Source organism: Vulpes lagopus, chromosome 15 (assembly GCF_018345385.1).
Source record: "Vulpes lagopus strain Blue_001 chromosome 15, ASM1834538v1, whole genome shotgun sequence".
Classification (NCBI taxonomy): Eukaryota; Metazoa; Chordata; class Mammalia; order Carnivora; family Canidae; genus Vulpes; species Vulpes lagopus.
The window spans coordinates 11,701,844-11,728,562 of NC_054838.1; positions in this window are offsets into that span (position 1 = coordinate 11,701,844).

Consider the following 26,719-nt stretch of genomic DNA (forward strand, 5'->3'; position numbering starts at 1 on the left):
GTGCCCTCAGAAAGCCCCTCCTTTTCACCTCTCATTTCAGAGCAAGGAGGCTGGGGCTAGAGCAGCGACCTGTGTGGGGTGTACGGCAGGTCAGGGATGGGACCAGAGGGGAGAGACAGGGTCTCCCAGCCCCACCACACTGCTTCTCCAGGCCACCACTCCACAGGCTTGCACTGACATAGCTCAGAAACTGCAAATTCTGAAATCAAGTGACCTGAACCACGTGGGAGCTTGAGGGTACCAGATGTTTGGCTCTTGGCCAGACGTTGTCAACTTGCTGGAGGAAGTTCTCAGGTAATCCTGTGATAAAGTGCCTTGGAGGTGAAACTGAAATGTGAACTGCGTGAATTTGATGGTCTGTGTATTTCAGGTGACCCGGACCTCCGGAGTCAGGCAGTTTCTACATTGCCTCCGACTATTTCTTATTACCCTACTGCTAGCACTCTGGGGCCAGACACCACTGTCCCTAACCTCTGTGCCTTACTACGATCCCACCCAACTGATCTCCCTGCTTCTGCCCTGGCCCTCCTATGGTTGATCGACACAATAATCAGGGCAGTCCTTCTCCAACGCATGCCAGCTATGTCATTCCTCCACCCAGAATCTTCTTGGAGAAAGAGCGCTCTTCTGTGGTCATGTATATCCCGGTGGTGGACACGCTCCCTTGCGAGGATATACCCCCTTTTATGGCAATAGTTTGCGTGTGAAAGTCAGATGCTTCCGGAGCCTTAGTTGGCAGAGTCATCTCCTTTGCTTCCCTCTCGCTTGGTGAACCTTCATGTGTAAGCCCCCCGACCGGAGGCTGTCCTCAATGAGCTGAACACAGGGGGAAAGCCTGGGCTCCCACTCTCTGACCATATTTAGCAGCGCCATCCTCAGAGCCCATGGCATCTACACATTGGAGAGAGTTTTTCTGATATTGGTAAAATGAAGAGGTTGTGCTCTTCTGCTTAAAAATCCAGAAAAACCTATAGAAGTGCCACCTGTATGGTGCAGAGCACCACAGACACCCAAGCCCAGATGTGGGCTTGGACCCAGCTTATCAGAGTGAGTGGAAGAGAGGGAAGGACAGAGATATTCCTGTGAATATCTGGGTGTTATACTCTATGTTGGCAAATCGAACTCTAATAAAAATACACATATATACAAAAAAATAAAATAAAAATTTAAATAAAAGATTATGTCCCCAGTTTAAAAAAAAAAAACAGTTATTTTTCAGAAGGAGATCCCTACAGAAGAACCAATATACTTGAAACTCTAGCATTGCTTGGATCTTTGCAGCAGAACAATCCAGAGCAAGGACGGACACAGCTACTGCTAGAAATGTTAAGCTATGCTTAAGCTGAGAAGTTGAGGGTGGAAAGACCGCGAATGACCTGCAATGAATAGCCATGTTGGCTACAACGCAGCAACAAATTTCAACTGATTTAGTAGAAGATGTGGAGGAGAAAGAAGAGCTGAAAAGAATTAAATAAAAGGGAAGCAGATTGATAAGGTCAGAGGGTCCATGTGGCGACTGACCAGAGCTGTGCTTTGCCCACCATTAGCTAAGGGTTCCACCAATACTGCGATGAGGAAGGATTGGGGGTAAAGCCTGAACCCCCTTAAACTTCTCCTTAAGGGCTCCTGATGCTTCCACATCCCAGTTCCATGACACATTCGCTGGAGACGCTTGAAGAAGTGCAGATTCCAGGGCCTGCCCAGATCACCAGATCAGAACCTCTCCTGGAATCTATCTCATTAATGAGCAAACCAGGTGTTTCTGAGGCAGCTGGACCTCATGTGGGTTGTAGGTAGACCCCACCTTGAAAACCTCTGTTCTCTCGTGTTTCTCATCTGTCCTATAAATAACGTGGCCCTGTGTATGTGCTCTTCCACGAATAATTGCTTTAGGGAAAGAGTCACGAGACACACTGTTTTCAGTGATTACCCTGAAGAGACAGGGTGAGGGTCAAAGGTGGTAATGGCAGCATTTTCCTACAATCGTTTCTGTTTAGCTTAATTTTTATTTTATTTATATACTACTCATATGGGGACAGTAGGAATTATCTGGACAGGGAGCTTAGGGCCATCGTTTTGTTTTATATCCTCTTTATTACTTCACATATGGTAGCAAGTTTTAGATTCAATTTCTCTTTATTCAAAAAGTACTTCTGAATGCCTCCTCTATGCCAGGCATTGGTCTAGGTACTTGGGCTACAGTACAGTATTTCTTTGCTGGATCAATATGCAACGGGTCTAAACTACCTGCTTTGTAAATTAACTATAATTCAACCCTTGTGCATGATTAGCTATCAATGTGTTTATTTTCTTAAAATAAGGTCTCAGGTTAAAAGACTTCCTCCAGGTGGAAACCAGCTGACAAGTACAATCGTGACCCACGAGCCAAGGGTGTCCATATCTGGGAGAGGCACCTCTGTCTACCCTGCCTTCACAAATGACATGTGGAAAGGGCTTACTCTTTTCTGCTGGGCTACATGTTATTCATACAATGGGGCAGACTTTGGAGAACTGGAGTTACAGACTTCTGGCATTGGAACGTTTTGAACAGGATAAAAAGTGGGTAGAAAATGAATGAAGATGGGATTTTGAGCAACTTGCTCAAGGAAGAAGAGTCCAAATGTTTCTTCCTTTTTTTCCCTCCAGATTGAGCATTATTCATTTTATTTTCTTCAGAGAGAGAAATCGATGGCAGGAGGTGAGAGGGAAAGTTCCCCTTTGCAAACGAGCCCTTCTTCCCATAGCACACTCACCTTCAAAACCGTGTGACAACCTCCCTGAGCAAGTAGATTTTGTAGTACATGTTGTGCAGTAAAAGAAAGGACTTCCAGGGTCTTCTTAGAAAATGCTAAATGCAGAGTTCTCAGAAATATACAGGTTTTTAAATTGAAATAGAAGTCATGAGTTAACTGAGCTCCCAGAAATAACAATCTTTGTTACCATAACAATACAGCTAGTTGCTATAATCCATAAATACATTTCATCTTATTTGACCCTCACAGTATTACAAGATAAATATTGTTACATCCCCATCTTTCAGAAGAGGAAACTGAAATACAGAGAAATTAAGCAACAGGTCCAACACCATTCACAATATTCACCATCAAATCATTGGCTTGTCTCCAAAATCTGCAGTCTTACCCACCAATTCTCTGTGCCTAATTTCCCGTATAGTAAGGAACCCAGACTTTCCATGAATGTGTGTCCTAGAGCATGAAAGAGGGGTGGATGGACCCATATGAAAAAAGAGAGGGAAGACCCAGCTGTCAAGGTCCCCCATCATGGTCACTGCCAACTGAGCAGATAAGACTTCAAACAAGTCTTTACCAGGTAAAGCCACGCTGGACAATTGCTATCATTGGGTTTCATGAGAAACCTGTCATTGTCAGTTTATTTGCTAGCCAGGCCTAAAGCAGTCGGAATTGTTTTTCTGCAATCCAAAGAACTGACACTTTCTTCATCTCAAGTCTCTCTCTCTCTCTCTCCTATCCTCTTTTCCATTCTTTCTGTTTTCAAAGACCAAAATATAGGTCAGCAAAAGGTACTTAAATTGTAGATTTAATGTTTTCAAGTCGAATACACCACCTGCATTCTCTTTTGCCTTAGGAATTTTTACCTATTTTTAAAAGTTATTTAATCCAGGATTTCCCAAATTGTCTTACATGAAACACTGTTCCAGTAGATGATATCTTCTAGAGTGACCCATGGTCAAATAAGTTTGGGGGATAAGGCATGCCAGGGCCTCTTCTCAGAGCTCTACTATATACATGAGCATAATAAGACTCTGAGAAGTCATTTGGTAAAGAAAACTGAGTTAAATACAATATTTAATTTGAAAACATATTTTTGGTGCCTACTACATGCTAGGCTCTCTTTCAATGCTGGAAGCACACAGTACACAAGACAAAGTCCCTCTTTTCATGCAACTTAATTGTACACAGAATTTTTTTGTGACAAACAAATATCTTGGTCAATGTGTTCCATTGTTCACCAGTTTTGTAAAGGCCTCTCTAGAGACATGCAGTATTTATGTAATTTGAGTTTAAATCTCATGATGCTTGGTCTTGCATTTATCTGGAAGCTTTTTATGTGCTCACATTTCATAAAAGCCAAAGAGCTCACAGAAAGCAAATGAGATTTCTTTTCTTATAAATGAACATTACAATTATTTTTAAAAAACAAAAATTACCAGATAAGACTTCATCGAAGAAAAATGTTCAGATTAAAGACAAAAATCACATCCGTAGCCTTACTTCACTTGTCTCTTCCTACTTATGCCTCCACTAGATGTCACAGAGGCATCTTTTACAAGCTTTTTTTCCCAAAGGTGTGGGCGACCACGAACTAGCTGGAGTAACTGAACCAAACCAGGCCCGGACTTGCGTCCCTCGTTCACTCAAAAGGCTCGGGAGTCTAAAGGGTGAATAGTTGGTAGACGCTTGAGAAAGGGCTTGAGCAATGGTTCTCAGGGCTCGCTTGTACGTGATCACATAACACAATAGATAAAACTTATTCTGACCTGGTCATAAATGTAAATAAGGGTCTGTCTGTCCTTGCTGGTCTGTTTACCATACCTAATATTCCTTTGAAGTATGCACATCTGGAGCAACAAGCTTATCTATTTACCAAGGTCTTCTGGCACCTGTGAGTCTGTCTTGCATGCTGAGAAAGGGGAACTTTGGAGGGTTTCACAAACCTGCTAAAAATAAACACCTTCTTGGTTTTGTTTTGCTCATGCTATAAAATGTTGTAAAACCTTGAATAAAGCTGGCACTGCTTGGACATCATCCACTGTGTCCCTCCTGTCCCCATCTCTTTACGTTTCTTTTATTTTCCTCATCCCCTTATCCTCAGGACCCTGATCGTGTTGCCGCAGCGTGCGCAACACAAAGGTACTTCTTGGAGTAAGACACGGCATTGAGTTCTTGCTCCTACAGGTATGATGCCTACAGGTATTATGAGGCCAATAATATTTCCTAAGAATCTTTGGATTAGATTGCCCCATTTTTCTGTTATTCTTTATCTAGAAAAGTCTTCAGCTTTACAACTGAATAATGAGGAACACTTTCCTCTCTGCTACTCTATGCTGATTGGTGAGCACTGGTAAATCTGGGACTTTGGGCCAGAGCAGGTGTGAATAAAAGCACATTGTCTCAGGTAACTAGGCATAAAAGAGGGTTAACGTCTACAAGGAGAATGGCCGCAAAGGATCAATAATTGATTAATAGGGCAACAAACACTCTCTTTACCTCCACCTGATGGTAACCCATGTGCATTACCCAAAGCCCCAAGCGAGGATCCCAAATGTTTTCCAGTGAGGGGGCAAGCAGGAGATTTTCATGGTCCCATTTGCTTTGAAAACCGATTCTTCAGGATCTCCTTCAGAGCAGGAATGGAGTGAACCTTAACCAGTACAATGGAAACAGAAGTGTTGGGGATCCCTGGGTGGCTCAGTGGTTTAGCACCTGCCTTCGACCTAGGGCATGATCCTGGGGTCCCGGGATCGAGTCCCGCATCAGGCTCCCTGCATGGAGCCTGCTTCTCCCTCTGCCTGTGTCTCTGCCTCTCTGTAACTTTCTCTCTCTGTGTCTCTCATGAATAAATAAATAAAATCTTAAAAAAAAAAAGTGTCAGAGGCAGGAGGTATTTTAGAAATCTAGTTCATGGGCTTCCTACTATAGAAAGCTGTGAGAGACCCTTGTGTTCATGGCATCATTCATTCAGTTTGGAAAGCACAGATGTACACAGTGCTCGACTGTCCAGCGACCACTTCTTTCAGTAAACTCTCTGACATCCAAGTCTCAATCCTAAGGATGAGCTTTTCTCCTTCACATCACAGTCACCTGAGTTCTAAGTACCTGTTCTAACCTGATTCATCCAGGTTTAACCATCTTCTGAGCCCGAATCCCATGACTCACAAAGCCTTCACTCTTACTTGGTCAGCCAGTTGGTAATTCCTCCCAAGTTTTAGTCAGAATACAAAAGGAGAAACTAGACCAGTAAGAGCCCAGCAGATGCAGACAGCAGCCGAGTTTTTGTTTATGCAGTCAGTCATTCAAAACCATATGCGGCACCTGTTAGCGTCCGGATGCCCTGCCAGGTGCTGGTCATGAAGTGTTGGCTAAGAGAGATGCGATCCCCCTCTCAGGAAGCCCACATTGAGGGGAGGGCAGGCATTGAGCAGATGAACAAACAAGACAATTTCAGAAAAGTGACAAAAGCTCTGAAGACCATCAAACACGGACAAGTGAAGCAGCGTGACGGGATGGGTGGTTCAGAGAGGAGGGTGCCAGCGCAGGCAGCAGGGCCAGCAGGTGCAAGGGCTCGGAGAGGAACAGGCTCAGCATGCTCGGAGACCAGGATGGAGGGCAGCAGGCCCCAGCACACCTGAGGCTGGCTCAGGAGCAGGTTGGAGAGGCCAAGGCCAGATCACATGGGGGCTTTGATGGCCACGGTAAGCCCCAGGTCTGAATTCTATCTGAGTGCAGGGGGATGTTATGGGAAGACATTTAAGGAAGGGTAGGATGTAATCTGTTTCATATTTCGAAGGACCATTCGGGTTGCTGTGGAAGGGAAGGGAAATTAGTACAGTGAGGGTGAGGGTAAGAGAAGTCAGAAATGTGATTTTTTTTTAATTAGTTTCCCATAACTCTGTAATGAGATGAGGGTTGCCCTTAAAATGAAACTAAACCACTAATATCAATACTGATAAGACTTTTAAAACATACATTCACACACATGACATTAAAAAACATAACTTTTCCTATAAAGAGAAAAAGTCTTATTTTTTTCAAACTGGGGTTTTTTTGGGGGGGGGTTGTTTTGGGGGGGGGTGGTTTTTTGTTTTTTGTTTTTTAAATGTATCAGTTGATCTGATAAAAGGCCTTTTCCCCTTGGATCTTTCATGAATACTTCACTGATAATTGCTTAGGTCCCTTCACAACAGGAAGAAGATTACCCAGCATGACATCCACTGCTGTCAGGAACACACAGAAATTGCTGATATTGAAGAGATAAATGGGGTGAAAATCGCTCCCACCACCGCCCACCTCCAAGGGGTGGCTGGGCCTCACCATCTGTGAGGGCTGGGGCCCACTTGGGAAAACAGTGTGGCCATTAGGTGACGTTCAAGTGGTCTAAGACCGTCGTAGTGAGGCCACAGCCTTCCACCTTCCAGATTTCGTTAACTGCCGCTAACATTAGGCCACTGTTACTTCAGGCAAAACTGCAATTACAGAGGCCATGAGGATAAATCTGTTATGTCTTCCAAGAATTTCAGGGAATATCCCAACTAGGATAACTGAGGCTTGCCTAGCACGAGTCCTTTCAAAACCTGCTTTAACGCCTAAAGAACACATTTAGTGACTTCACTGATTTAATTCCCCTTTTTTCAAACAAGAATTTGAAGTGGCTTCTAGTATTTTGCTTACATGGGAAAAAAAAAAAGTATTTTGAAAATGGTGGAACTGGATCATTTTAAGGGGTCTTCTTCTTGATCCCTCTCACTATTTTCCTGTGTTGGTTATTCTTCAGAAACATTCTGGATGCAACATTCAGCACGATGGCAGCGTCAGTCCCATCCAATTCTGAACTTTCCGAGTCCCAGTGAAGGAGACATGGCATCATGTACACTGGTACTGACTACACGTAGGTCCCATAGACGAAAGGCTTACAATTGCTGGGAATGTTTCCCAAGCATTGATGAAGTATAATGAGGCTGGCACATAATCCAGGAAGGAGGACCTGCCCAAATAACTGAGGGACCAATGTTCCAGTGAGAAAGACAGTCAAGCCCTGAAAGAGAACTGGAGGTGAGAGGAAACTCAAAGATAATAAAATCCGAGCACCTCCTGGCATGAATAGCAAAATTGAGATCCAGGTAGCAGAAGACCCTTGCCCAAGATCACACAGGCTTAGGGACGCAATTCAGTCTAAACCAGGACCTCCTGATTCCTGAGTGATTTCATGATTCTGCCTTTTCTTCATGAATCCTCAGATTTCACACCCCCTGTCCACTTGGAATGGGCCCATCCTAGGGAAGGTAGGACCCACCGAGCATCCCATGAGCTGAGGTGGCAAGAGACAGTCACAGCCCTGTGATACATGGGAGACCGGAACAGATTGCTGCAGACATAGAAACCTCACCACTCCAACAAGGGCTCCCCAGCCCCCACAGATCCACAGGGAACCCCCACTGAGTTGCCACCACCCACCATTACCATCCATGGGGCTCCCTGTGGGTGCAACACTGCTCTGAACCCTTTTCTTATAGGGTCTAAGTTGTCTTCACAGAAACCCTACAAGGTCAGACAGGTTAAGAGGTGGGCTCCAGGCACAGGCAGGCTGTATTTGAATCTCATCTGCCCTGCTTAATAGCTCTGGGGACTCTTTCCTATGTCTGCTTCCTCTCTGTAAAATGGGTGCAAAACTGGTACTGATTCCAGGAAGTGGTCTTGAGAAGTAAATGAGTGAGTTTATGGAAAATACTTAGGAAAGTGCCTGATACGTGGTAAGTACACTGTCACTGGAGTGATCATTACTGTTTTACAGATGAGGAAGGAGGAGCTAATCACAAGTTCAACACCGCCAAGTAGAAGAGCTGCTGTTGACACGTGGTCCATGTGACTCCAAAGCCTGTGTTATTAACTGAGCTTCTAGACCACATACATCTGTCTAGGGAGACTCGGGTATAATTGGTGCTCTGCATCCCCTGGGTTGTTAATCCACAGCAAGAAGAAGGGAGTGGATCTCCACGTGCCCCACTTGCCTTCCTCCTCTGGCCCAGCCCACCGTTTGTCTTCCTTCTAGCCCCCACTGACCTCATCTTCCATGAACTCAGGGACACCACCTACCATGAATCAGCAGGCTCCATATTTTCATAATTCCATGCTTTTTTCTCAAGAGATCCCACCTGCCTGGAGTTCCCTGCCCACTTTTTCCACCCAAAAAACTCCCATTTATCTTAGCCCCAATCACAGACTGCACAGCCACCACCACCATCTGAAACAGAATTAGTTCCTCCCTCGGCAGAGCAGATAAGTGATGAAAAGAGAACTCCTGGGATCCCTGGGTGGCTCAGTGGTTTAGCGCCTGCCTTCGGCCCAGGGCCTGATCCTGGAGGCCTGGGATCGAGTCCCACATCAGGCTCCCTGCACGGAGCCTGCTTCTCCCTCTGCCTGTCTGTGCCTCTCTGCCTCTCTCTCTCTCTCTCTCTCTCTCTCTCATGAATAAATAAAATCTTTAAAGAAAAGAAAAGAGAGCTGCGATCAGTAGGGCAGATGAGCATTCAAGCTCCATTCCTGACACTTCCAAGCTAGGTCATTTAAGCAAAATGCTTTCTCTCTCAAAGACTCAGTTTTAGCACCTGTAAAATGGGGCTGGTATCTTCCTTTCTAGATTTTGTGGAGATTAATCAAATATGCTGTACATAAAACTACCTGGCATACAACAAATTCTCAAAAAAGGATGGGCATTATGAGCAGACTTTCTGTAGAATTTTGCCAAATGCCTAATAAAGAGATAATACATTGTTCACTCATGTTTTCACTCTGTTTCACACGGTAGACCATGAACTTCTCAAGCACAGGACAGTAACAGCTGCAGGACAGGGCACAAGGCCCGGCATAGAGTGGACACTCCATACATGTTGATTAAATTGATTTAAACAATCCATCAGTTCATTCGTCCATAAAACAGCCATTCAGAACTGTAGGAAAGAATGGTTTCAATGGGACTGTAAAGAATTAGAATAGACATGAAGTTACTTATTAAAGAATCCCCTAGATCAGGGGTTTTCAATCTTTCTTGGGGATTGGGATCACCTGGACGGCTTGTCAAAACACGGATTGCTGGGCCCCACCACTGGAGCTTCTGATTCAAGAGGTCTAGAGTGGGGCTTGCTGATTTGTATTGCCAAAGGTTCCCAGGTGATGCTCATGCAGCTGGCACAGGGGCCACACTGCGTGAACCATGGTCCAGCCATTATGCCTGATGCTATCTTTAAGCATCATCTAAGAAAAGCAGTTCTATTCAGCTCAATTGAACAAAGTTTCATTGAGAACCTAAAGCGTGCAGGCAGGGTGCAAAGGGCAGCCTTCAGGCTTTACTAGTTCAGGAAAAAGAACAAATCAATACACAAATGAGGTTAGCACCATAATTTTATTTTATTATTTTTTTTTTAGCACCATAATTTTAAAAGGCCCCTCTTGAAAGAAAAGATCACCCTTATAACACCACCACCCTGGTATTAATTGCTGCAGGCAAGATTCACCAAATAATGCTAAAAATAGGTGAAACATCAAGGAAAAATAGGGTATATTTGCATAGTCTCAAAGTTTTTCCTCCAATTTATTTATTGCTGGTGTGGTTTTAACATTTGCTCACAAATTGTTTGATATTCCTCCCTCCTGGGGTGGGCTAGATTTAATGACTCACTTCTAACAAATAGAGTATGGAATGGGAATCATGGTAACTTCATAATGGAGAAACCTGGGAGATGCCACCCTCTTCCAGGGGTCACCGTCAAACTGGAGAGGAGTCATGTGGCTATCGTGCACCCCCTGACCTATTGTGCCGAGGGCCCTTCACCCCTGTGGCATTCTTCTCCCATACCCATAACCTCAGTCTAATCAAGAGAAAAGATAACTCAAGTTGTTGGGGGTGGGGCATCCTATAAAATAACTGGCCAGAATTCCTCAAAACTTTCCTTTTTTTTTTTTTTAAGATTGTATTTATTTATTTGAGAAAAAGAGCATGAGGAGAGGAGAGGCAGACCCCCCCACTAAACAGGGAGCCCAATGCAGGACTCGATCCCAGGACCCTAAGATCATGACCTGAGCCGAAGGCAGATTCTTAACTGCCTGAGCCATGCAGGCACCCGCCAGCCCCCCTCAAAACTTTCAAGGTCAAAGGCAAAGGAAAAACCACCACCAGGAGAGGAGACTGGAAGACATGACAACTAAGTATCTTATGGCATCCTGAATTAGATTCTGGGAAGGAAAAAGGACAGTAGTAGAAGAATTGGTAAAATCCAAATAAAGTCTGCAGTTTAGTTACTAATATTGTACTAATGGTAATGTCTCAGTCACGATAAGCACACGTGGCTGTGTAAGATGTTAACCTCTCGGCAGGACTGGCTAATCTGGAGGGCCCGGTGTAAAATAAGCATGTGGGGTCAGGGGCAGCCCGGGTGGCTCATCGGTTCAGCGCCTGCCTTTGGCCCAGGGCATGAACCTGGAGTCCCAGGATCGAGTCCCACATCGGGCTCCCTGCATGGAGCCTGCTTCCCCCTCTGCCTATGTCTCTGCCTCTCTCCCTCTCTCTCTCTCTGTGTGTCTCTCATGAATAAATTAAAAATCTTTTTTTTAAAAAATGTGGGGTCAGAATCACTAAGATTTCAAGGCAGCGACAGAGAAGAAAACCAAGTTGAGGCCCTCCTGGGCCTGGGGCCCTCCAGGGAGCCTGCCCGCCGAGCCACGCTGCTCTTGGGAAGCAGGGAGAAGGGCCTGGGCAGGAGGCAGGCCTGACTTCAGGGAAGCCTTCATCACTTGCTGTGCTAATCTCCGACAGGAACCAGCACTCCCCGGTTCCATTATGCCCCGTGGAACACTGCACTGGCTGACGGTCAGGGGAATGGGTGCAGAAGTGGGGGTCACCCACTGTGGAGGGAGCCTGAAACCAGAGTTCCTGGCAGCTTTATGGGTGCTGGGGTGGGAGGGAGGGCTCTGGGGAAAGAGGCACTGGGTACCGAGTCCAGTGGGGAACAGAGTCTTCAAGTGCCTCCCTCCTCTGTGGGATAAAGAGCACCCCCTGAGCAGGAACGAGGGTCCCTGGGCCAAGAATGCAAGTGTGGGAAAGATTGCCACCGGCCCCGTAGGAAGGCTGGTGGGACAGTGCCCCCCACGCCGCCCCCTGAAAAGCCTCTGTGATTGTGGCTGCCCTCAAAAATCACAGGCAGATCTTTAACCCACAGCTGACTTGTGCGTCATGCAAGAATTCTTCGTACTATTTTTGCAACTCTTATTAATCTGTAATTATTTTCAAAATATAGTGGGTTTTTTTTTTAAAAAAAGGCCCCTCTCGCCCTCCATCATTCTTCATTTCCCAAATCTATCAGCAGTGCTGTCTGCAACCAAGCCTCACAAACTAGTTTCCTTTTTTTTTTTTTTTAAGATTTTATTTATTCATGAAAGACACACAGAGTGAGGCAGAGACACAGGCAGAGGGAGAAGCAGGCTCCATGCAGGGAGCCCGATGTGGGACTCGATCCCAGGACCCCGGGATGATGCCCTGAGCCAAAGGCAGATGCTCAACCGCTGAGCCACCCACGTGCCCCTCACAAACTGGTTTCTAAAACTGAGTTGGTCTGTCTTTCCGCGGGGTCTTAGGCACGAATCGGAGGCTGGGCCAGGGGTCTGGGCAGATGTGGAACAAGGTGTGCTTTGCTGCTTGTCCCCTCCTTACAAATAGGCTCCTTCCCAAATGCATGTGATCAAACCTGTGAGCCAGCGGCCCCCCATTCCATCAGACATCCCTGGACAGGTGGGGCTCGCCTCGGAGTCTGCCGCCAGGTGTTCCCGCAGCCACCAGCCCTGGCCTCTCTGCACCCAGCTGTCCTTCTCCACCTCTGACTTCTCCTCTAGGTTCCCTGGAGCACCTCAGGGTAGGGAACTCATCAAGCCCAAACGTGCCCAGGAAGGTAGTTACCGCATCACTACCCACACAAACCGCTTCCCCCGACATCCGATCCTTGATGACAATTCCACCTTCCCAATCACCTGCAGCTTAGAACCTTACCTGCACCTTGACTTCACCCTCTTCCCACCACATGGATCCTGTTATTCCATAATTTCTGCCTCATTAAGGTCTCTCACCTGCCAAAACCCCACATCCGTCATGGTTTTGGAAATCTCTTTCCTGGCCTATTACAATAGTTCTGTTATTCATTCTATCATCAAACCTTGATGCTACATCTTTTTTTTAAAGACATATTTTATTTATTTATTTATTTATTTATTTATTTATTTATTTATTTATTATTTATTTATTTATTTATGGGGACACAGAGAGAAAGGCAGAGACACAGGCAGAGAGAGAAGCAGGCTCCCCGTGGAGAATCTGATGTGGGACTCGATCCCAGGATCCCGGGATCACACTCTGAGCTGAAGGCAGAAGCTCAACCGCTGAGCCACCCAGGTGCCCCAACATACAGTTTTAATAGCAGCATTTATTGAGTGCTTGCTATGTGCCAGGGACTAAGCGTTTTTCATGTATTAACTCATCTGATCAGCACAATAAGCTAGGTACGATGATTATCCCCGTTGTTAATGGGGAAACTGAAACAAAAATTAGTAAATTGCTTACAGTTGTACAGCTAAAATGGTGCAGACCGGGGATTCATAATAGCCGAGAGCAGGAAATAACCCAAATGTCCGTCAGTAGGAACGTGGGTGAACCAACCGTATTGCATTTCCACAAAGGAATACCACTTGGCAGCAAAGAGCAATAAGTCACCGATGCAACAAGGGTGAGTCACAAAGATTTTTGTACTGAGCAAAAGAAGCCAGACACACACACACACACACACACACACACACAAACATGTGCAATTTGATTCCATTTATACACAACTTTAGAAAAGAACATTAATGTATAGTGTAAGAGAGCAGATCAGTGTTTGCCTGGGGCTAGGGAATCGAGTGGATATTGACTGGGAAGGGGCACGAGGGAATCTTGGAGCGATGGAAATATTCAATATTTAGATTGTGGTAATAGTTACGTGGATGTATGTGTCAAAAATCACGCTATCATGCCTTTAAGATTAGTGAGTTTATTTGATGTTATATCTCCATGAAGTTTAAATTTTTTCTAAAGTAAAATTTAAAACTCAAGCAGCCTAACCTAACTTCAGAGTCCTTGTATTTAACTGCTATGCCCTCTGAACAGTGTGATATGTTCATTTATAGATATTATATCAAGCATCATGATACATAGTTTTGTTTCTGCCACTCTGGTTGACTAGTTTTCCCTCCATCTACCAAAATTAACATTGAAAATTTTGTAGAAGAGAAAGATACAGGTCCTAGGAACTAACAATAATAATGGTAACGAAACATGAGCTCCCTGGGATTGGTGCCTGGAAGAGTCATGTGTCTGGAGGTAGGTGGCTGCGGCTTAACGCTGAGAGCACTCAGAGATGGTAGCCACCAACATGTGAGAGGAAAGCTTCGGAGTTCTGTTCTCATCTCCCTCTGCCCTGCCTTGGACAAGCTGTCACCTGCCCTTCACATCCCCTCCAAACCAACAAAGGGCAGAGGGAAAGCCCCACTGGGGTAAAGAGCTGAGGAATTAAAACAACAACGAGACACACCTACTAGAATGCCCAAAATCCAGAACACTGACAACACCAAATGCCGATGAGAATATGGAGCAACAGGAATCCTCATACATGGCTGATGGGAATGGGAAATGGAACAGCCACTTTGGAAGAGAGTTTGGTGATTTATTAACAAAACTAAGCCGACTTTTACCATTTGACTGAACGACCATACTCCTGGAGATTCAGCTAAGGCTTTGTCTCTACAAAAACCTCCACATGGATGGCTTATAGCAGCTTTAAGCTTTCATAATTGCCAAAACTTGGAAGTAACCAAGATATCCTTCCTTAGGTAGATGGATGAATAAACATCCAGACAATGGGACATCATTCAGCACTAAACAGAAATGAGATATCAAGTCATGAAAAGACATGGGGAACTTTAAGTACATGTTGCTAAGTGAAGGAAGCCAATCTGAAAAGGGTACATATTGTATGATTCCAACTCTGAGACATCCTGGAAAAGGCAAATGGAAACAGAAAGAGATTACTGGTCACCAGTGGTGAGGGGTATGAGAAAGGGATAAATAGAACATTTTCAGGGCATTGAAAATACTTGGTATGTTATTATAATGATGTCATTATATGCATATGTCATTATGCATTTGCTCAAACCCATATGATGCGCAACACCAAGAGTGACCCCTAAACTGTGGATTTGGGGCATTATGATGTATCAGTGTAAGTTCACCAGTTATAACAAAGGCACCATTCTGATGAGTGATGTTGATAATGGGGGAGGCTCTGCATATGTGGGGGGGGGCAGCTTATGAGAAATCTCTGTATCTTCCTCTTAATTTTGTTGCGAACATAAAACTGCTGTAAAAAAAAAAAAAAAAAGTCTTAGGAAAAAAAGAGTTGATGAGAACAGGCTGGATCTGCTCCATGGTCCTTAGGCTTCTACATCTCCAGCCGTCTCCTCCCAGACCTGGGCCTGGTGGACACAACTGAAAGAGACCACCTTCTCTCCGTGCAACTTCAGCCTACAGGTTTAAAAGTAAAACTCCAGCCGGTAGCCCTATGGGACCTTGACATTCTGCCCTGGGACTCATCTTTTCCCTCTTCTTAAACCCATGCAGACAAACACTTGAACTTGTCCTCCCTCCCCAGTTTGCATTACAAAAAGAAAGTAGATGAGCAATAGCCTCAGGGAAGCATGACTTCATAAACCAAAATAACTAGATTTGAGGATATAATTACTATAAAGAAAGACAACCCACAGAACAACACTGAAAGCAGATTTATTGAAACAAATGATCCAAAAATGTGAAATAACCATGCCAAAGACCCTCCAGGAGACATGGGACGACATAGTAGGAACATGAAGCAAGAACAAGAAACCAATAAGAGATACCAACTGGAAATCTAAGTATAAAAAATATAACTGAAGTAAATAATGGGATAAATGGCAAGATAAATTTGAAGAAAAATGAAATGGTAAATTAGAAAATCAGACGGAGGAAACCATAGAAAATATAGAAGGAAAGCATAAGGATATTAAAAATAGACCATACGTAGGACAGTATCGTGAGACAGTAAAGAAGAGAATCCCTAACTTTGCCTGGAAAACCCAAGAAAAGCTTAAGGAACACAACTCTTGAACCGAGATGTAAAGAATGGTAGGAGCTCGCCAGGTGGGCATGGAAAGCAAAACCATTTCAGGCAGAAAACACCAGAGCGCGCAGATGCATGGAGGCATGAATGAGCATAATTGCTGTGATTTGGGAAGGGCAGGGAGGCTGGCGTGTCTGGAGCAAAGGCCACTCAAAGGAAAGTGACGACGGCTGATGTGGAAAGGCAAGCAAGAGTCGTGTTGGGAGGATTCTGGGGAGGTACGTAGTATAATTGTCCCCCATTTTAAATCTGAGGAAGCTAAGTGAAGCTCAGACAGCTTGAGTGAGTTGCCCCAGGTCAGGCCTCCAACTTGGGGGCTCAGGCTTTTTTTTACTGCCTCACAGGTCCTGAGGTTACTTAGCTTGGATCTTCAGGGTTGGGCAAAGTTGGTTTAAAAAAAAAAAAACCCACAAAACAGGAATGAGGCTAAGAAGTAGGTGAGCCATGAATGAGTTCAGGATCCAATGGGTTGTTCTGAGGTGTGGAGTGTCTGGCTGATGACTAGAAGTTCAGGGTTGAAAGGAAGAAGACCAGATCTGGCCATCACCAGCATCCGGAGGTAGGAGCATTCACGGGAGCAGTGGAGTTGCAGCCATAGCGCCCCTTGTAACGTTGGCGGACACTTTCCCAGGACAGAAACGTTTCTCTGAAGAACTAGGGCATCGCTGGCCTGGGGAGGACCCCGGAAAGGCCCACAGTCACAATGACTTGGTGCTTCCTCTGTCAGACCCCCTGTCCAGTTGTGGCATCTTCTCCCCACTGGACACTGCTGGCACGTGAGCTACTCCTGGATGGGACTGGAATCTGATGGCGAATTGCCTCTGTCAATCACCCGGTGAACCTAAAGTGTCCTTAGACCCAGACCATCAAAAGTCTTTTGAATTCTTTTGAGTCACAGCCCATCCTGGGATGCATGAATACAGGCGTACTAGAGTCCCTTGGGAAGCCCAAGTCTCTGAATTCCTGGGATGCAGAGAAGCATCCTTTCATCCAGAAGGTAAGAGGTAAGTATCACTACTTCTACCCTGTAGGTAAAAAAAAAAAAAAAAAAAAAAACAGTCTTAAAGAGGTTAGGAGACCTGCTCAAGGTCACACAACTATTAAAGGACAAAGTCAGGACTCCCATGGAGAGGATGATGGCCCCAGAGCCTAGGGAAGGGAAATGAAATTAAACTGAGTATCCAATGGACCCGGCACCCATTCTCACTCTTGCTTCTCAAAGCCTGGCGCTCAGGGTGGGTCGGGAGGGAGAGGTCCGTGTCTTCTGTCCCAAGAAACTGGAGGATCCAGGTCACCATTTGATGAAAAGAGAGCCTTGGCCTGCAAGTCAGGAGAGCTAGGCCACAACTGGCTGTGGGACCATGACCAAGCCACTTCCCCCCTGTGGTCCCCATTCTCTCTGCATATGGAAGACTCTGGAATCCCAGGTCTCCAGGACTGGCAGGGAGCTTCCCTGAGACCCTGAGCCCCAGCTACCAGGGCTGGGAACACCCAGTTCTCTCGTCCCAATGCCTTCCCTCCTCTCCGTTCATACCAGCCATTCCTGCTCGGGCTTCCCAGCTGAGGGCCGGGTGTGGATTGTTCGAAAAGACATATGGCATCCCCGTGCAGCCGAGAGTCCAATCTCGAGGGGAAACCATTGTTCATTCATCTGGACCGAGTGACATTCTTTATGCAAGAATAACTCTTGATTAAAGGGTGAGTTTTAATGGAAACTAATTAGGCAAACTCTTTAGCCTGGGCATAATGATCAAATGAGCTGTCACACCGTACCTGATACAATGATCTCACTCGCTACAAGATTTTATTCCTTAGCAATTACACTCCCACATGGCACTGCGTGCCGTTATTGCCTGGAGCACACATGTCAAATTAAAGACCAACTTATGCACCTGATATTTAATTATTGCCTAGTACTACAGACACCCGGGGAATGTCAAAGTGAGCAGTCCTGCTTGGGAGAAACGAAAACTGAAATCTTCTGCAAGGGAGTGAAAAAAAAATAGGGATAAAATATGTATAGGCTACTATGGTTTCTTATTCAGCCGTCTTACAATTCACAGTTACAAAACCTGCTCTCCCCAACCTTGAATAATTTACCATTTTTTTTTCTTCATCCAGAAAAGTCAGCAGAAGGAGAGTTGTAGGTAAAGGCACAGGGGCCCTATTGGTATTTGTTTACCGATTTGATTGATGCGGTCCGGGTCTGGTCAAAGTTGAACTCTTTGTACAAGTCATTCTTTCCCTAATAGGCTCTGACAGGAAAGAGGGTGCCTCATATGCCTCTCTAGCCCAAAGGGAAATGTTTGCCCTCAAGGCTGAGCACTCAGGAAGCCCCATCTTGCACTTCAGTCACACTCAGTAACAAATCTGAGAAGTTGACCAAAGTTTCTCCCTGATGCATTTGTCCCCAAGTTGGGACACTGAGCAGCCATTGGGATGTAAGGATTGGTCTCTACCTCGACTGTATGTTAGAAGAGTCTGGAGAACTTTTCAACTTACCGATGTTCGAATCCTATCCCAGACTAATTAATTAAATCTGGATCCTAATTATATCAGGATCTGGAGAGGAGGACTGGGCAATTTTTTTTTTTTTTTAAGGCTCCTGCAATGATCCTGATATTCAAGTGGAGCTGAGAACCACTGGTGGGGAGGCCACCAGCCAGACACTAACCAGTGCGGAGTCTTATGGGAGCTGCTTTCTGCCCTCAATAAGACAGACTTCCAGGCCTCCGTTCTTCACACATGCTGTTCTCGCCTCTGGAATGCTCTTTCCCTGTCCCTTCTTCCTACCTGGGAAACAAAAACGGTCCTCCAGCACCTAGTGCAAATGTTTCTTTCCTATGACGTCCCCCTGGGTTCCCCAGGAAGAGTTGCTTCAGCATCCCCCAAGAGCCAGACACAGAGCTCAAAGGATCATTGAACCAAATTGCTTTCCTCGGTGGGGGTTCAAGAAGAGAATCCCCATGTCTCTAGCAACCATCTGTGTGTCCCAGCTGAGCAAATTCTAAGAATGTCTTCGTCCCTTTTGCTCCAGATAAAGAAATTCAAATTACCCATTATCAGAATTGCACTGCCTAATACTAAAATGCCTTAATGTGAGTGCTTTTGTATTTAGTAAACTGCACAGCTTGTGAAAACCCCCTCCAAACATCTGGCAGGAGGCCCAGCAGAGGTAAGGCTGGAACCTCTAATGATGGCAACATGTAAACAAGTGTTTTGTCTCAACTGATCATCATTAACTTCCAGTGTCAGACTCACCCCCAGAGGTCTGGCTCCTCAGCCTTGCAAAGGCCTCTGGGAAACAGCAGCTGGGATGGGGCCTGTGCACAGACGATGGGGAGGGAGAGGGTGGGCAGGCTTGTCACCACCAACGTGGAGAAGCAGGAGGTGATGGGAGCAGCCTGGGAGCAGGTGCCTCTGATGAAAGGCAGTGGAATCGGGGGCCCCTACTATCCTCTCAGTGACTTTGGTGCCAGGCAAGGATTTACTCTCAATTATGCCATTGGCTGGCCATGGGAAGAAAACCTCAGTTTCTCTGTCTGTCAAGTAGAGACAAAGATTCCTGCTTTATAGGACAGTCGTAAGAAGTATGTAGGAAAATATGTGCCAAGGCTTCTGGCACAACACTGGCTTTCAAAAAGCAGATGACAGAGGGAATTTCTTTCTCCATTCTTCCCTTCAGATGTTCCTAAGGGGGACCTACACCAGTCTGATGACCCTTTACCCAACTCAGAAAGTAAAGGGTCTGACCTCACAGTCACTGGGCTGAAGTTTGTCATGTCTGTGCACATGGATACTTAAATAAAACTCCATAACAAGAGAACATTTTTATTCTCTCTGACCATTAACAAATACTGGTGCTAAGTAATCATTCACACTATGTTCAAATCTAAATGTGAATTCATTGAGTAAATATTAATTAACTACTATGTTCTAGGCACTATGTGCACCAAGATGATCTAGGAGCGTGTCCACAGCCCGGATTCCTCAGAAAGCAAACCCTGAGACCGGCATCTGCAGGAGGAGGTTATTACAGAATGTGTTTAGGGTCCGCACCTGTAAAAAAGAGAACTGTGTCCCTCCAAACTTTATATGTCAAAGGCCTAACCCGCAGTGTGACTGTATCTGGATACAGGGCCTTAAAGGAAGTCATATGGTGGGACCCTCACCTGCCAGGGCTGGTGTCCTTATCAGAAGGGGAGGGAACACTGGAGCTCTTTCCTTCTGTATTCTACAGAGGAAAGGCCACGTGAGGACACGGTAAGAGGGTAGTTGTTTGAAGCCAGGATGAGAGGTCTCACCAGAAACTAACCCCACCGGCACCTTGACATGGGATGTATATAGCCTGCAGACCTGTGAGGTGACAAGTTCCTGTTGCTGAAGCCAACAGTTGGTGGGTATCCTGTTACAGCAGCCTGATGAAGGAAGCAGGGAGGGGTGGAAGCAGATACTGAGCTATAATGCAAGTCCGATAAAGACCTCAAGTGGGGAAAAAAAAAAAAAGACCTCAAGTGAAGCCATGAGGAGCTCTGGAGCTAGACTGGCCCTTCAGAGTCATCTCCGATTAGAATGAGGGCCCCCTAGGGCCTCTGTCGTTGGAAGCAGGCTGCTCTCAAAAGGAGGTGGTGTCTTTCCACCAAGGCAATCCCCAAGAAGGTCTGGCAAGACTCAGGGCATCACACAGTCCACAGCAGTTGAGGGTCCCTAGGGACCTAATGATGAGTGCCTTTTCCCAGCACCCACCACGTGCCAGAAGCCCCCAAATGTCATTGTATTTGCTCTTCATAGCACTCCTCTGTGATGCTACCTATTTCCCAGAGAAATGAAACGTGTCCAAAGCCACAAAGCTGATAAGTAATGAAGGCAGAACTGAAGACGAGGCCCCTCTTTCCCAGTGACCCTACTCTTGCATTGACATCATGCTGCCTCCCCTTTGGAAGCTTCATCTTCTGCAAATACTCTGTCCTTTAGAAGTTACATGTCCCCACAGAACCCCGTGCCTCTCTCTCTTCAAAGTCTATAGAACTTTGCCCTATACGAGTATTAGTTAACACTTAGTTAGCATTTACCATGTCCCAGGCACTGTTCTAGCACTTTCCAGATATTAATTTATATCATCTTTTCAAGAAGTATTTCCTCTGAGGTATTATTTTCATCACCCTCGTTTTACTGATGAGAGGGCTAATAAGACACAAAGCTGTTAAATAACTCTCCCAGTGCCCCCAGCCAGGGTTTGAACCCACACGATCTGGTTCCAGGTATTCTACTACTGTCTTGGGGAGCTTCTGCCTCCCTCTAGTCTACAAGCACTTGGGAGAGCGTAATCGAGTCTTGTTCATTTTTTCCACCCTAGTGCCTTACCTGTGACATACACTAAGCTCTTGGTAAGATTTTCCTATACAACTGAATGATGCTTTGCACGTGAACATTTTGAAAATCATTGGACTTGACGTATATGGACAAAGCCTAGAAGAAAAGACAGATGAATAAAATATGTTAGTTCTGTTGAGATAATTGAGATCATGGGTGAATTTTTATTCCTTTACTATTTGGATATTGTTAGAATATTGGTCTCTAGGAGCTCAGATGGACGATGGCAAACTTTCTCTACATTCCCTATCACGTCACCAGAGCAGACACCCATTACATTTCTGATGGCACTGCCGCTGGGAATGCGGGCTTCCCCAGGTCTCTGGGAATCTGACCCAGATCGCATCTCAGCATCACAGCATGGTGCAATGCCTTCCCAAGGATCCCATAACCAATTCTTGGATGAAAAGTTCAAAACTCCCAATGTCTCAACTCAGAAGTGATCGATACCCAGCAATGACGTAAAGAATAGTTTAGTGGCCATTTAAACCTACTTGGAAGTGAACTTAATGACTGAACATATTCCCAGACCTTCTGTCCACTAGGATGTTTAGATGAACAGAGCCTTATACACACTGTGAAGCTGATAATCAAAACGAGCCAATGGCCGGAGAGGCTCTCTGACAGAAATTACATGGTCTCCTCATCTCGCTCCCATACTTGCTGTTCACTTTATATTCACGCATCCGTGCATGCGTGCATTCATCCATTCAACAAATGTAACTGGGATTCTACTGTGTGGCTCTAAGGATACAACAATAAACAAGCCAAACGAGTTCCTTTCCTTCACGGAGCTTATAGTCCGGTTAGAAGATAAGAAAAATTAGCAAATAATATAACTTCAACTCATGATCATTTCCACAATGAAAACAAAACAGGGAACTATGATGAAAAGTGAGCGAGCTGCAAGGAGAAACTGATTTTGAACGGACGGTCAGGGGAGGATTCTCTGAGGGGACGCTTGAGTTGAGACCTGAATAACAAGAGGGGCCAACCTTTGGAAAATTTGGGAGAACAGCATGTCAGGCAGATAAAAAGTACAAAGCCCTTGAGGGCAGACTAAGCTTGCCAGTGTTACAGGGAGAGAAAGCAAGCCAGGGTACATGGGGCAAGTGGGCAGCACGGAGAACTCGAAGATACAAGGCTTCAGAAGCAGGCAAAGGACAGACCATCCGGGTTCCTTCCAAGCCAAGGCGAGGAGTTTGGATTTTATTGCTAGCACAAGAGGAAACATTGGAGAGCTTTAAGGAAAAGAGAAACGCAATATGATTTAAGTATTTAAAAGATCACTCTGGCTGCCAAGTGAAGAATAAACCATAGGTAGCAGATGGAATTTTGGAGTTTCGGTTCACTTTCTATTAGAGGTCTGGTCTACTGATTTGGCTCCTGGTTCCAGCCTCAGAGGTCCTGCTGAGAGGTCACATTCTCTAGCACCCTCCCTCCCCATAGTACTAAACTGTTGCCTCTAGCCACTTCAGCCATCAGCCCACCTGCCCAGCTGGCGCTGCACATGTGGGGGTCAGATAGGTCTTCTGGATCCTGAAAGGCATTGGGTTAGCTTATAAACACACTTGTAAGATCTGAAGGTGCCCATTGCAAGATCCACGAAAGCCAAGGAACGAGTTGATACCGTTCACCAAGATTTTTCCAATGCTATACGGAGTGGGTGCTCCAAAGATACTGGTTGGGTGAATGGATGGGTACAGATGTGCTGGGAGTTCATTGTCAGGTTGGGATGGAGGGGATGGAGGGGGGTCTTCACTGGGAAGAAGTCAAAGGAGGCTACAGTCCAGCAAATATCCCCTTATCTTAATGGCTCCACACCGGCTGGGGTAAAGCTGCCCAGAGGCCCCTTCTTGGATCAGGTGGGAACCACGAGGCTGCCAGGCTGGTTCATTAGTGGCCTGACATCACACATCTGCAATTGGGTAATTTCTATGTTAACTACTACCTCCCACTATAATGAGTGCTCATAACTATGTTTTATATGAAGCCGATTGTGCATTTTGCACAGAGCCCATAAAGGGGCAGTGATTATGAACTGTGCTGGTAGTCTGTGGGACACCCTTCACCTACTACCCAGTCCAGATCCACCCTGCGCCATGCATGTGATCGACAAAAAATGGGTAGTTTGGAGGGGAGGCAGAGTGATTACAGGATTCCTAGCAAACCAGGGAGAGTTTCTGGGATGTGTCCCTCTCCTAAAACACCCTAATACAAACCTATTAGTATTCAAGACAGATTCAGAGCTTGATAAAAACATTAGGTCTAGGAAAAGGTCATTTAAATTTTTTTCTCTTTTTTAAATTATTTATTTATTTGAGAGAGAGAGAGAGAGAGAGAGCAAACGAGAAAGAAAGAAAGCAGGAACAGGGTAGGCGGTGGGCAGAGGGAGAGGGAGAAGCTGACTTCCCCGGAGCAGAAAGCCCAACTCGGGGCTTGATCCCAGGTCCCTGGGATCATGACCTGAGCCGAAGGCAGACACGTAACAGACTGAGCGAGCCACCCAGGTACCCTCCAAAATCTATTTTTCTTAACTTCCCTGTTACTCTCTCACACAATTATATGTAAGTGTAAAAACATATGCAGACTTGATTCTGCTTTTACTGAATTTTGTTTTTGAAAAGAATCCCCCTTCCTTGTGTCTGGGCTTGGTGATGGGACAATAAAGGGCTTCAGAGGGCTGGCATAAGGTCAGAATCCATAGACTTGGCTTCTGTTATAATGCCCATACTTCCCAGCTGTGCCACCGCACACAAGACCACCCTGGGTCTCAGTTTCCTCATTCATAAAGTGGGATCGCCATACCTGGCATTTTTGGCAGGGTTGTTTTGAGGATTAAAGCATAACAATGTGTATTGAGATTCATCAGTTTCAGGCACTTTCTATGTGTCCATTCATTCAAACCTCTCAATGACCCTTGCAGTAGATGCTGGTGACACCTCCGGTTTTGACATGTAGCAACTGAGAAGATAGGAGGCTCCTAAGCTGGGGAGTTGGCTCTGAAGTTAGTAAGTCATGGAGCTGGTTGATGGAGCCAAAATCCAAGCCCAGGCCGTCTGATGCCAGAGCCGAAGAACCCAGTATAGTGCCTGGAGCAAACACTAGAAAAAAAAATGACAGTTCTTATCGTCATTTTTACCAGCTTCAGGCCAATCCCAGCACAAATCATTATTACCATCATCAGACCTTGGGTCTGATTCCAGGTCCATATTAAAGGATATGGAGACATCCTGAGGGGCCGTGGCAAGGCAGAGCCAGAGCTACCTGGTGCCCCCAGAGTGTCCCCTCTCAGCCACTGAGGGGACAGAAAAAGCCAAAGGAGTGAGGCAGAGACCAGGACAGTAGGAAGAGGACACAGAGCAGATGACCAGAAATCTGGCTTCCAGTCCCTGACCACACTTTCCTGCCATGGCACCCCGAGCAGTGTCAGCTGCCCTCAGGAGGATGGCAGGGCTCTCTGGGCTGGCTCTAGGCCCAGATAGGAGGAGTGAAACTTGGGGCTGAGAAGTCCAGGATGCTCATGCTGAATTAGGACTTCGACTGAGCAGGGGTCATAGACCCCATCTTCCTGAGTTTTCTTCCTGGAGGTCACCCATCTTGACCGGATGGTCCAGCTCCCTCGTCCTTCCGTGTCCATGCCAAAGGTCAAATGTGGAGATCTTCCTATACGGGGTCAGAGAGCCGGAACTCTGGCCCTGCCCACCAAGGATCTGTGGCACACCCCAGCCCAGTGACAGCCCCTTCTGGCCTCAGTTTTTCCCATCCAAAAAATGAGAGTGTCAATAAAACACATTTTAATGGCTCTAACATCTTGAAAATTTCACATCCCAAACCTGACTTCATCCACAACCGTACACTAATATCCTTGGGGCAGAGTGATTTCATTTAGGTCAAATGATTTCCCTGCACATAAACAGGAGTGAAACAAAGGCCCCCTTTCTGCAAGTTGTTAGCTCTCTCACACACAGGCACACACACACACATACACCCTCCTAATGCTTATACAGCCCACCCCCCATCCCAGTCGTGCACAAAGGCACACACACACACACAGCTCACAGAGGCACAAACACCTGGACTCTCTAAGCTGCTCCTTCCCCCACCCCACTCCTGCTTGCTCCCTGCCCCCCAACCCTTTCCAACTCCCCTGCTGAGAAGCTGAGCGCCCTGGTGGCTCTGTGAGCTACCTAACCTGATGGGCTGGTGCCACCCAATGGTCAGGCTCAGAAATGCAGCCTTGGTTCCAAGAGTCAAAAGGGATTGGAAAGGGTCCAGGTCACTGGGTCCATCCCTCTCCTAACAAGGCTGTATCCAGAGCTGCCATAGACAGAGAAAGCTTCCACGGTCTTTAAAACCCTTCAAATAAGGCATTCCTTACATGACATCCCTAGTTCTTTCCCAAAGATCAGGAGGTTGCCATTGACACTCTGGGCAGCCTTGCCCTAGAGCCTAAAATTATTGGGTACAAGCTGCATTCAGCACCATTCTAGAAGCTTTATATGTGACATCTGTTTAAGGCTCACAACAGCTAACAGCTAGCTTTTCAGGGAATATATTACCATCTTCATTTTAAAGACCTGCAACCAAGAAGGTAGGGTGCTCAGGTAGGAGGACTCTGGCTCTAATTCAGTAGCCACTTGGCCATCCTGGACCTCAGTTTTGTCATTATTATATGATTGGTTCCAATCACTCATTCAATCATTTATTTCTTCAATGTGCATTGCCTGAGCACCTATTATGGACCAGGATCTGTGTTTAGGGCTGATAGTCAGCAAGTATGCAATGTGTGATCTTCGCCCTCAGGAGATCCCAGTCTTCTAGAATGGATGACAGCTTGTGCGCTCCTAGGTCCCTGACTCTATAACCTTAGTGGCTCTATAACCTTAGGCCTTGCCTAAGGAGAAGCCAAGGGGAGGAATGCAAACAAGCTGTAGTGCAGAGGGACAAGGTAGCCAGCCCACAGAGCAGGAGGGAGGTCAGTGTCCTATCCAAGAGTTCTGCAATCCATGCCCTGCTGGTCTGGGGACTGGTGAATCTGAAAGTGCCTCAAACCTGTACAGGGCCCAGATCCATTTGAGAAGGGAGGGAAAGAACTGTGGTCATCTCTGGCTTCAGAGAAGGCACCAGAGGCTTCTGGGGGTACACAGAGAGGTCAGAGCCAGAAGAGGGGAAGCACATTAGAAACTGGGAGATGAACAGATAGAACAAAGCTTTAGCGATACCTGTGCTTACTACACCTGTGTCCTCCCAGGTTCACACTGTCCTATACTCTCTAATCCCTCACGTTTTACCAGTTCTTAACCTTCACTCTTTCTCTTACTAAATAATAGACAAAGTAAGAGAATAAAAGAATCC